Genomic DNA, 12,676 nt, shown 5'->3' on the forward strand with positions numbered 1-12,676 from the left:
GCCACTCAGGGCAGAAGACCGAAAGGTCCCAAGGGCTGCTCTTCCTTTCCACAGTGAAGTTGCCCACCTAGGCAGCCTGGTGGGTTCTCCTGACCTGGTAGGGCTATACAAATTTCTGGGTCATAGGAACATAGGAAGCTGGATTATATTGAGTCAGACCACGGTTGCATCTAGCTTAGTATCGTCTCCCTGCAATTACGCAACCTGGTGCTCTCCTGATGTTTTGGATCACCACTTCCATTTGGTAATGGATGAATCCTGGAGATCGCTGTGAGAACGCCAGTATGAAGTAACCACGTTCTCAGCCTTTTCTACATGATCGCCTGGGTTTAAATGTTACTAGAGGTTTTGTTCTCACAAACAGCAGATGAGGTGGTCAGTCTGTTTCGGGAACGTACCACTTTAGACTAGAGGTGGAGAGCTCAAAGGACTGAATACTCCTCCACCCCACCAAATCAAATCAAATCCATACACACAGAAAACTGGCATTGGTTTTTGCCTAGCCTTCTCCCTGACATCCTACTTTGCTATGTATAGCCATGTTTTTTCATGGGAGAACATTCCTTCATGTAAGCACTTCCAATCTGAAGTGGAACTATCCAGGCACAGAAGCCGTATTTGGGATCATGTGATGGAGGAGGGTGTAACCATGGTCACCAGCCCGCTCCACCCCACCCCACTCTGTCCATACCACCCAGCCACCCTCCACACACTGGAAAGGGAAGGTTTGAAGGCCAGAGCCTGCTCTGCATCTGTAGGGTCCCTATACCATCAGCGTTCTAAACCACACGAGATGCCTACATGCATAGCAGGTTGGCCACTTACTTACGAATCGCCAAAAAAAAGAAGACACCAATTCGCACAAAGGGCTAATTTATGTGTATAGATGCAAGTTAAGTTTTTCTTAATCATTTAAATAAAAATACAGTAAGGGCGCAATCCTACAGCTGCTAGACAGCAGCTAGACAACCACTGGATTTTTCAGGTTTCAGGAACTGACCCCGGAGCCAGCGCTCTGAGGTCGGTTCCCAGAAGACTGGCCCCCACCCCCTCCCTCGCTGCCTTGTAGGCGGCACGGTTCGTCCCTGTCTCCGCACTCAGAACAGCAGCACGGAGTGGGAGAAATGGGGACATTTCCAGGGGTGGGGATGGCGGAAGTGCTTGTACACACTTCCTATACGCCGTCCATCCTCCCCCCGCCCCCCGCTCTGAGCTGCTCCAGCTAGACAGCTGAAATTGGCTGTCTAACTGCAAATGCAGTTCAGAGGCTGCTGACTATCACCATAGGATTGTGCCTCTAAATCACACTGTGGGGTGGGAGACCGTAACCAGGTGACCTGTGTGCCTTGCTCAGTCTGTTGTCCAGCTGCTGTTGATGGGCAGCGTCAAGGCCTAGCTCTTCCTTCTTCCTTCCTTCTGGTTCTTTATTTTTAACCCAGAATTGGACAGAGCAGCCCTTCAAATACAGGACTGTCCTGTTTAAAAGAGGACACATGGCCACCCTTGCTCCCTATTTCAGACATTCGCCCTCCAGTGCATGAACAGTAGCAATGGAGACACAACAGAAGAGGCAGGGGCAGAGAGCGCAGCCCTGTTCTCCCCCCGGACGTGAATGGAGTCAGAGCAGGGAGAACACCCAAAGAAGGCCCGAAGTAGTAAACCAGAGCGTGGTGTAGGTCAGGAAGCAATCCTGTGCGAGTCTGTCATATGAGGATAGACCCTACAGAACGCTCAGCATCAGTTACAACGTAAGGGGATGGGCTAGAACAGCAGGCCTGTGCTACTTCTCACACACACACACACACACACACACACACACACACACCAGTTGAATGCCGCTCCTCAGCCATTTTGTGGAAGCTGGTATAAGCAGCTCTGAAAACCTTCTAGTAAAAACAAGGTGGTAGGCAAGCTGTAATACTACTACAGAGGTATTGTAATACTGTAATACTACTACAGAGGGAGAAGGGTTGGAGAGTGTAGTTACCTCAGGGAGCTCTGCAACTACACGCAAGCCCCTGTGGATTTGCTCTCACTCACTCCGCAGAGGGAGAGCCTCCCCTATGAGCAGAGCATGCCTCCTGAGGCCCCTATTGCATAGTTGCAGAGACCCCCGGGGCACATCTCAGTTTACAGGTTGGAAAAGGCGGCGTGTAGCCCCAACCATGTGGAATTAGGTCCCAGAGGCTGAACAATGCATTAGTGCATTTCCCTTCTTTTAGAGAGAGAGAAAAAAGTGTAAAGCTAACCTGTTTTTAGACTGGCTTTTGTTGCACGGTGCTACTTTTACTGCAGGAGTGAGCAATTTGTGGTCCTTCAGATGTTTTGGCCTACAGCTCCCATGATCTCTCACCACTGATTGTGCAGGATGAAAGCTCATGAGAGTTGTAAGCCCAAAAAATCTGGAGGGCCACAAGTTGCCCATCTCCTGTTTTATTGTTTCCCACGCTCCCCCTCAAATGCTCCTATCTCCTATGCTGAGTTTTTTTCCCGAAGTATTTCTATGTTTACAACTGATTTTATATTGTGTCAGCTGTCACAAGCTTGAAAAGGAAGTGGGGAATATAAACAAATGATACAAAACTTCCATTGCACAGATAAATTACCCGGTACGTGGTGGAATAGGCTGAGGCTCATCCTGGTGTGTGGGTAAGACACACAGCAGTATGAGATGGCAGAATCCTAAAATGAATGAATGGGCTGTACCACTTCAGGGAGGAGGTGGAAAATGCCACTTTTGGTTGATTGCCCCATGTAGAAACAACCCAGTGTTCCCCTGCCCCCGCCAACCTAGAAATCAGGAAGAAAAGTTCTAGTCCAAGCCCCAGCACTGCTGTGCTAGTTTTCTTCTTGCAGGGAGGTGCCTTTTGTTTTGTTTTAATGTAGAGAAGCTTTAATTGGGACTGAGTTGCAGGCTCTGTGATTGTTCAGTCTGACTTTCAAAATCCCCTGCAAAATCCCCTGTCCCCACTTTCATCAGTGCTTCATGGGGTCAGGGGCATGAACTTGGGTGTACTTTGCTCAGTGCATAAGGCAAGGGGAAGGAAGTACGTCATTCTATTACCTAGGCAATATGGGGCACGAGTTCCTCTGTTCCCACCCTATACGGCAGCCAATACAGTGTAGGAACAGAGGGATACGTCCCTGTGTTGCCTGGACAACTAGGCAATGTATGCTCAGCCCTGCATGTCTTGTGGGCCCTACCCACATAAATGAAACCTGACACACACACAGGGAGGGACGGATTGTTGTGAGAGCAGCTGCCGGAAAAATGAAGGAAACGGTATTGGGGGAGGGGTGCTTTGGTAGAGTGACCAGATACAAAAGAGGACAGGGCTCCTGCACCTCTAGTACTTGTGTTGAAGAGGGAATTCTGAAATTCCCTCTTTTACACAACTACTAAAGGTGTAGGAGCTCAGTTCTTGTTTATATCTGGCTAACCTACTTGTGGGGGGTGTTTGCACCCCAAAACTCCCCATTTTGCACCAAATACTTCAGCCCAGGTCTATGTGTGATTCTCCACCTGCTGCAGTTCGCTCCATTTCATCACCTCAAGAGGACTACCACCTCGTTTGCCTATTCTTGCCTCTAGCCAATTACCTATTCTTGCTCTAGTATGTATTCTAGTATGTCTAGTATTCTTGCTCTAGAATAGAGTCTATTCTTGCTCTAGTATGTAGATCAGGCTCTCCCAACCAGGTGTCCTCCAGACGTGCTGGATTACATCCCCATCATCCCCATGCTGGCTGGGGGTGGTGGGAGTTGTAGTCCAAGCCATCCGGAGACAACACGTTGTGGAAGGCTGACGTACACTAGGCATGTATAAAAATTTCATTTATGTTCACAAATCATGCGAACATGTCCCATTCACAAACCTGACTGCAAGGAGGAGAGCATGTTCTCTGAAAATGTTTACAAATTCCAGAAGATGCATTTACATTAAAAAAATGCACATTTTTGTAAAATTTGCATTTTTCATATTATACTCAGAGGGAGTACGCATTTCGGTGCACTTTTTTTTAAAAAAAGCCACATTTTTCATGTTCAAGATGCACACTTTTTCCTGTTTGAACAAAACAAAAAAAGCACAATCAAACATGGGGAAAGAGGCGAGGCAAGCTTGAAGGTGGTGTTTGCCCATCCCTAACATGGACTCACAGTTCATGTCAACTTGGAAGTGTATGCCACTGTGTTCAATGGGGCTTACTCCCAGGTGTATAACATTGCAACCTCACTTGCTCTTTCTAATTGTATGATGCAGTCACAGATATGCTAGAGAGAGACAAATGTTCCATTCCTTCCCCCCACTCCCATCCCAAAGCTTATATTACATTTCTATCAGAGAGGAGGAAATTACACCTAGTCTCAGAGCTGTGCTGGAAGCTGTACAGGCACCAGCAAGTGCATATCAGAGACACTTGTGACACAGACGTAGCTAAGAGAAGCAACATAATCCTGCTCTATTGCCATCCCACATGCTGTATTGTCTTAGTGGCCTCTTGAGTGGGAGGGGGAGAGAAAAGGAAGCAGGAAACAGCTGCAGATGGATAGACTGTCAATTGCAAAGAAAGGTACCACGGGAACAAGATGAACCAGAGAGAGAGAGAGCCAGGAGGAGAGATAAGTGTCTACTGGAAGTGAGACATGATTCACATGAATGTGTCAGAGCACAAGATGTATGTAAAATGACTAGGGCTGATTCTATACAGGACAGGGATCCTGTGGTTTTAATTGCTGAACAAAAGGGAGAATTTTACAAGTACTGGTTCTCCCATCAGAGTGCTGTTTGTGGCTGGTAACATTGAGATTCTCTGCAGAGCTGTCTAGTATCAAAGTTGGCAGTCCTGATAGCCATACATTAATAAATGGGGATGTGTGTGTGTGTGTATGTATGAATGACATAATTCATTTTTAAGATTCTTTAAAAACCTGGACCAACCAGTATTCATATAAATCAGGAAAGGGCAACATGCATCCCCCTCCCCCACCTTTTTTGTGCCTACTGCCAGCATTGAATTAGCAAACTACAACACACACACACCCGGCGCATTTTGCTGTAAATTAAATGGATGTGTGTGTGTGGGGGGGGTGCCGTGTTTTAAAGCAAAACAGTGGTGGGTTTGCTGTTGCCACTACACAGCATTTCCAGTGGGTTCTGGGGAAATGAAAATTAGCCCCCAAGCCCCCGGAAGTTGCCTACCCCTGGTATAAATAGTGAGCACGCTTTCAATTTTCACAGATCCTCTTCATCAGACGAAATGAATATTCAGCTCTAAATAAGACAACTTTTGTAGGCTGAGTTTGAGTTTAAATGTACACTCAGTGGCAAACCCAGGTTTGCTTCTGCATAACATGTAAATTGGCTCTAAGCTATTATCTTTAGATAAAATACAAGATGTGGCTGCCAAATCAGGCCTCCTTTGTACATTACCTGCGTTGCATGGCCACCACTACCCAGTGGCTACATTTCACATTGCTCTGATAATGCAAAATGATAAAATAATGTGGAGAGCTGGGCAATATGTGGAATTGCCATGCTGCTGCACAGGCCCTCTGGGTGATGTGGCAGCTTTTCATGTTATCCCCTCCTATTGAGTTGCAACATGAATCAAGGGTGAGGTAGCATTTGGAGACCCAGTGCAAACATGATTCCTGAAGCAATAAGGATGTTAAGTAGCAAATTGTACCAGTGGTCATGCCAAGTTCTTCTCCAGAGGATGCAGTGGCTCACATATTGTCATGGTGCAGAGCATGCGCAGGTCACTGCACAATGGTGGTAAACACAAAACAGGAAACCAGAGCAGAGTGCCAGCTGTCAAGCAAGGGGGTAGGGACAATTTTGCAGTGGAAAAGTGGCAGGCAGCAGTGGGTATGTACTTGATCTTCTCCTGCCCCATCCACTTTCCCCCATTTGATATGGCAAAAATGTACCAAGGAGCCATCCTAGTATGTCATGCTAAAATTCTCACTTCTATATAATGATTAAACATATAGGAGCCCAGTCCTGTGTAGCACCAAATATAGTTTTTGGCACCACTGCTTGCTTGTGTGAAATGCTTCACAGATAGTCCCCCTGGCTAGGGGGAGGTGAATGGTGGGGCAAAGGAAGAATTAAATATCCCTCCCTTTGCTGACTGTTTCTCCCCTACAAATTAACCCCCCTTCCCCACTGCTTTGGAGCTGATAAAAAGCAGCCAGGGTTGCCTGATTTGTGTTTGGGTAAAGACAGATGTAACATTTAAAGAGAAACCACAGTTGGCTGGTCACCTGCTGTTTGAATACAGTGTCTTTCTGGCTTCACAGTTAGCGTGACAGATGTGAATTGTGGTAAGCTGAAAGCTGGATCAGCCACTGGTGTTCTCCTCTCCCCCCCACACACACCTCTGCTCCAGCCCTCCATTCAGGTGGCATGTCCACCTGTTTTAAAATTATTTTAAAAGTGCCATATGTGCTTTTATTTGTTTATACATTCATCCCCTCTCTCTGCTTTTAATGAAACATTTCTAAAATGATTGCAAAACTTCTCTAGAGATTGGGGAAGAAGCTTCCTTTCTAATTATCCAATTGATGGCTATTCATGTCTGCTTTTTCAGTCAACTTGGAGAATGTGTTTCTTAGAGCTCAACCTTGGAGAAGGAAAGGTAAGTTTATACACCGAATATAGCGATGACACTTCCAAACTAACCCCTCTACTCTGCAAATATTAAGGCCACAATCCTGTGTACACTTAACTAGAAGTAAGCCTCATTGAACACAATGGGACTTACATCTGAGTAGACATGTAATTCCACCCTTGTAGCCAATGTTAACACAGCCCACAGTTTTGCTTTAACATGCACAGCTTGTGAGTATGTTGCTTGTGACGCCCTATAATTTAGACAACATAAGCAAATCTCCTAGGAGATTTGGATATAGAGGATCTTGCCTCAGCGTGTGCATGTGAGTGTGTGAAATAGTATAATTTTAATCTTCCAGTCCTGTGATTCCCCCCCCCCCCCGGAAAAAAATCATAGATCACCCTACTCCAAGGTTTGAGAGCCACTGGCAATACTGTATAGCCCCAATAAAATGGGTTCTATAAAACTTTTAGGGGGGTCCAAACATTACACTCTCATGTGGAGTCTGCTAAATGACATTCCTATGTGGTGGTGTGGAACTCTGTATTGAAATTGTAATGTCTAACAGCAGTTTATCATGCTTATTTAATTTCTACCCTGCCTTTTGAGCCTGAAGGATCTATGTATTTTGGTTTATGTAAGATAGTAAAATACAGTTAAACTTTTCAAAACCACCCAATTAAAAACACCAAACTTGTAAAACATTTGGCAACATAAAGCCTGCCCGCCCACCCCTCTAAAACTTTGCAATATCTTGTTTTGAACACTTCTTCAAAACCAGGAAATAGGTAGCTTGATAGACTCCTTAGGCAGGGAATTCCACAGAGAAGAGCCCTGCATTTTCATCTAGATAAGCCCAGCACGAGCAAAGTGTAGTGCTACTGTGAAGGATGGGCTGAGCCATGCAGTAAGCAGCTTTCAAACATTTAATTCCTCATCCCCTATCCACGTGCTGTGTGAATACTTGGTCGTGCAAAATCGGGTTTGGGGGTGGGGGTTGCTCTAAATACGTAAAAGTTCCATGTACTGAACTGGGCAGCTGGAACCCGGGGAAGCAGAGTTGTCGGGTGTTGAGATGTGGGAGACTTAAGGAAAGGATGTGAGAAGGATGCTTCTACTATATTTGTTTGGGCTTGTATCTGAGATAAATGTGTGGCTGTCCCTCCTTCCCTCCCCACTGGTATGAATTACACTCTGATAGAACGGAAATCAAGGGAAACTTGATAAGAGTCCACCCCCAACCTGAGGCTGTAGTGTTCGTTCACAACAGCGTGTGTGTTCCTCTCCCTTTCTTCTCTCTTCTTAACTTCTTCCCTCTCTGGCCATCATTGAAACTAAGCATCCACTCCCTTCCAGGAGTCCATGCTGATGTTAACAAAGCACAGCTTACAGGCACGAGGCAGCGGAAAAGCGGGGGGCGGCGGTCCTAAACACTGGAGAGAATAGCCCTTGTGCAGTCAGTCACACGTGTGTTCGTGGCGTGCATATTTTCAGGGATCACCTGTCTGTGTCTATTCTTGTGGTTGTGGTGGCTGCTGAAAATGCCAATCACTGCTTTATGGGGGAAGAGCCTCATGAGGGAGCGTGTGTGCATGCAAAAGAGCTAGTCTGTGTCTCTGTAGCTGATTCATTCACATGCAGGTACACGTGGGGTCTTTTGGCGGGTATATTTCCGTCTAAACATGCCTAGGATTGCACCCTAAAGTATTTCATCTATCTCCGTGGTCTGCTGCACTGCCATTTCAGTGAGGAGTAAGACCAGCCCTCACCCCCAAATGACCACCCAGGGAGTGGCAGATAATGGGGAAACCAAAGCCAGCAGGCACCAGGGCTGACAGAGGCCACTGCAGCTTGCTTGCTTGCTTTTAAAAAAAATTATATTCAGGGGTTGGGTATATACATAGTTACAGATGCTCATTTTATTATTTTTACTCTTAACATGGGTTAAGCTTTTCTACAACAAAATGGTCCTCATTTCCAAGTAAATCAGGACAGCAGAAACAAACTCCACTGAACTCCAGAGGAATGCTGGGAGATCTGTAGGAGTTTTTTCTGTCTAAACATGTATAGGATTACGTCCTTAGTGAGTTTAAAATGCAAAACTGCACATGCTCAAATATTTCCTTTTTTCTTCTTAATCAAGGTTGGCAAACCATTTTTGTTTATCTGTTTGTTGCTCTAACATATCAGGAATGTAGAAGCAGATGTAAATCCTGGAATGGCAGTGGGGTGAGTGGGAGAAGAGAAATACTGTGTGCTGCACAACTGAAGTAATATACATAATCTCTTTCTTGGTCAGTCATGCCAGCTCAGATCCCATCAGTGTATATATGAAGTTAGGATTTTGTGTCCAATGTGCAATTCCCAATGCATAGATCCCTATATAGCCAATATGGCACCATCCATATACAGGAGGGAGGTATCAACAGGATTGGAGGGATCCCAAGGTTGGCAGAAGTACTAAAAACGTGTGTGTGGGGGGGAACCTAATAAGGAGGACTGAAAAACAGCCCAGTGAGGACTGAGCACGCTCAGTGGCCGCAGAATGCTGGCTGACTGTTTTGGGTGGGTGGTTGAAAAACCAGTGGGGAGGAAGAACAAAATGGAGTAACCAAGAAGAGGGCATGGCTGGCTAGAATCCTGAACAGAAGCCTTCTACAGTACATTTTGTCATAGGTCCTGCTTGTAGATTTGATTGATAGGCACACACAACCCCCCCTTTACATGTGAACCACATCACACGTTTACTGTGGAGCCATAATGTTGGCCCCACCCCGGAATGTCCATGTAGTAGGATGGACCTGTGCACTGCACTGCAAAGGCGACACATGAGCAGCTGCGTATGCACAGGCTGCCATGATCGGGACTGCTGGTTGCACAAGGGTCTCGATGTCATGGAGCCTCTGCATGTTCACTTCCTAATGCGTAGGCCAGCCTTCTCCAACCTGGTGCCCTCTGGCTGGGGATTATGGGAGTTGTAGTCTAGCCCATCTGGCCTAGGCTTTGTCTGGAGGCAGGTCCAGCTGTGTGGCCCAGCTCCATGGTAATACTGTGATACACCTTGTAGGCAATTCATGTGAAAAAAGGGCTACTATCTGCCTAACTTTGGGTTTCTGTGATCTGTTTCCCCCCACTTTGTAGACTTAACTGCCATCAACAGTGTGCAAACAAACACATGTTCCTGTCAGGCAGTTGTTGCTGCTGCTTCCTTTTAATATCATTTTCTTTCCATTAACAAATGTATGTCTCTCTGCATAACTAGGGTATCCCCTGGGTATGTAGACACCACTACCTTATTTTGGGGTAGCTCTCTTCGATTTCCAAAACAAGGGTGTAAGTACATGCAACTTTAACAATGTGATTCGTAATCACGTTGTGTGTGTTTTAAATTAAATACCAGGCACGGGGAAGGGTGGGGGGAGATGTTGTTATCAAGATCTCAGTGCATGAAGAGGGGAGATTTGAGCCTTCCCCCCCCAACCACAATCTCTGTGATATCTCCCCTGCTCCCCACCCTTGTGACAATTAACATCAGGGGGGGGAAAAATCTCCCATTGGTGCCAGTAACAATCCCACCTAGCCTGGGATTTAATTTTTAAAAACACATGATGTGATTACTAATCACAGTGTTAATGTCACATGTAGCTAGGACCTGAGTGGCTCTCAGCCGCCTGAGGGCATCTCTTTGTTGTTGTTGTTCAGTCCTTCAGTCGTGTCCGACCCTTCGTGACCCCATGGACCATAGCACGCCAAGCCTTCCGGTCCTCCGCTCTCTCCCGGAGTGTGCTCAAGTCTATATTCATTGCATTGGTGATGCTATCTAGCCATCTCATCCTCTGCCGTCCCCTTCTCCTTTTGCCTTCAATCCTTCCCAGCATCAGGGAGGGCATCTCTACACCAGCCTAAAATCCTTTATTTAAAACTGGGCTTTCTGCTTCCGTTTTAAATGCAGGATCACAACGACTCCCTTTTTCATGTGCTTCTCCCCCGCCCCCCTTCCTTCTCTCCCTATCTGAGGGCTCCTTCACACGGACCTTTTATCCTTCACGGAAGTTTGCAGGCTCTTTACATGACGCTATGACCCTACCGTAACCCTCCAGGGCGTCTCCTGCACTAAATGCCCTTTGTTCCGTTTTAAAATAGACTGCAGATAATAAGCTATCAAATTACCCCGTTGTGTTCCGTTTCAGTTTCCTCATGAAAAGAGTTAACATGGAAAGAAGAGGAGCCAGATCAATGAAAGATAATGGAAGACTCCAATACGAGAAAAGGGGCAGGGGGAAGGGGAGGGGCAGGGGGAAAGGAAGCACATGTAAAGAGAGTCAGTTGTGATCCTGCATTTAAAAAGGAAGCAGGAAGCCCCGTTTTAAATGCAGGATTTTAGGCTGGTGTAGAGATGCCCTCTGTCTTCCATCATCTTTCACTGATTGCACTCCTCTTCTTACTGCTTTTACTCTTTTCATGGAGGAAACTGAAGCGGAACACAAGGGGGTAATTTGATAGGTCATTATCTGCAGTCTGTTTAAAAACAGAATAAAGGACATTTAGTGCAGGAGACACCTTGAATGATCACAGCGTCATGTAAAGAGCCCACAAACATCCATGAAGGAGCAATCTCAATCACAGGATAAAAGATCAGTGTGAAGGAGCCTATAAAGAGCGTGGGAACTTCCATGAGGGAGCAATCTCAATTGCAGGATAAAAGCTCCATGTGAAGGAGCCCTCTACTGTTAGGGGGAATGGAAGAATTGCTCTTCGCAGAGGAGCCCACTTCATGTGGAGGCAAGCCCAAACTGGTGATCTTGCAGAGGCAAAACATGCAACCTCCTCTAAAGGCAGGTAATTGTGCTACAACTCTGCATTGGTAGTGATTGATCCATCATACTTAATGCAGAAGCACAGTTGAATTACACCCCCTACATCAGAAACAAGGCTAGGACAATTAATCATGAAGAGAAGCAGTGGGTAGGTATTTAGGGGTCATACAAGTCTTTTAGAGTGCAATCCTATGCATGTTCAGACAGAAAAAAGTCCTACAACTCTCAGCTGTGCTGGCTGGGGAATGCTGGAAGTTATAGGACTTTTTTCCCATCTAAACATGCATAGGATTGTGCAAGTCAAACTTCTTTTAGACCAGTTTAATAGTCATGGGAAAGTATCCAACATTAGTCCTACGTAGAGTAGATCCTTTGAAATGAGTGGGACTTAAGTTAGTCATGACTAACTTAAGTTTCATTCCTTTCAACAGGTCTACATAAGACTAACATTGGATTCTACCCCATGGCTTCCTCCCAAAGAATCTTGGGTATTGTAATTTTTTGACAACACTAAGAATTCTTTGCTAGAGATCCCCAGGCCCTTCAGAGTTTTGCATTAGAGGCGTAAGACCACTAAAATAGGCTTCATTTGTTTAAAACAGTAGTGTCGACATGCCCTTTCACTGTTCAGTTATTAAGTATTCAGAAACTGGAAATTAAGAGGTCAGTTTTTATGGAACAAAATTCATGAGTTAGTCATTGGCTTGTTTTTACACTATCTCCCTGTTTCTATGTTGGATGTGTGTGTGTGTGTGAGTGAGAGAGAGAGAGAGAGAGAGAGAGACTGGGCCAGTTCCAATTGTTTTATTTTACCGTTTTTTTCTCTTATGGAAGAATCCATGTGAAAATGTTATAAAGGGAATGCAGAGAACGCAGCCCTCAGATCAAGCGCAGCATGATGGATTGGTCTTGGGTACAATCCAGCAAGCACTGTGGCTGAGGAACCGTCATCCCTTTTTGTGGGGTTTATGTAATTCCTTTCATCTTCCCCCACCCCCGCTTTGACTGATCTTTGCCTGCAATGAGTAGTTTTTGCCTTCCAGAAAAGAAATTTCCACAATTGCTGTGCTACTGAGGTCAGACCACCCCCTCAGCAGCTCTTTTAACAAGGGGTAAAGGTGCAAGGAAAGTGGGAAAAGCATAGATAACAGTAAGTGACACCCGATGGGAATTTCCATCCTGGCTTTAGATTTCAGAGCTGTCCTGTTGGGTCTCGAAGAGATGCCTGAACAACTCAGTTTA

This window comes from Heloderma suspectum, chromosome 4, assembly GCF_057233095.1.
Source record: "Heloderma suspectum isolate Gila_16-S chromosome 4, 16-S_ref, whole genome shotgun sequence".
Classification (NCBI taxonomy): Eukaryota; Metazoa; Chordata; class Lepidosauria; order Squamata; family Helodermatidae; genus Heloderma; species Heloderma suspectum.